The sequence below is a fragment of the Triticum dicoccoides genome, chromosome 3B (assembly GCF_002162155.2).
Source record: "Triticum dicoccoides isolate Atlit2015 ecotype Zavitan chromosome 3B, WEW_v2.0, whole genome shotgun sequence".
NCBI classification, from domain to species: domain Eukaryota; kingdom Viridiplantae; phylum Streptophyta; class Magnoliopsida; order Poales; family Poaceae; genus Triticum; species Triticum dicoccoides.
Window position 1 is genome coordinate 836,293,934 of NC_041385.1, and position 550 is coordinate 836,294,483.

A 550-nucleotide genomic window follows, 5' to 3' on the forward strand; every position below is an offset into this window, starting at 1 on the left:
AGCTGTGTGAGATCTCACATTAGGTGTGATAAATGAGATCGATTATTTTGAAAAAAAATATTTTCAAACATTGTCAAACAAATTATGCAGATATAAATGGTTTATGTACATCTCAAAAAGTTTTAGCTCCTAATTCGACCTACATTAATAGGAACAAAAAAAGACAAAATCGGATGGAAATATTGTTAATGTACTATTCACCCAAAGCTGCCACTATTCACATTTGAATTTTCTTTTTGAATCTCTATATTACATCAAATTTTGAGCTGATTTTTTCGGAATTGTAAACATACCCCACAGTGATATTGTCAAATAATTCCAGTTTTTTTTTTGAAATATGTAAATATGAATTATTGATTCATACATGTCTTCCCCTGTATATTAGTGCCTGGTATCCATATATGAGGATTGTACTGTTCTTTGTGGCAACTTTACTTGTGTTACTTTTATCTATTGTCAACATGGCTGCTGATATCTTGGCTAGTATCCCAGGGCTCAGAAACTACTGTTTTGGGAAACTAAGACACCAGATTTCCTGGTCGGTATAATT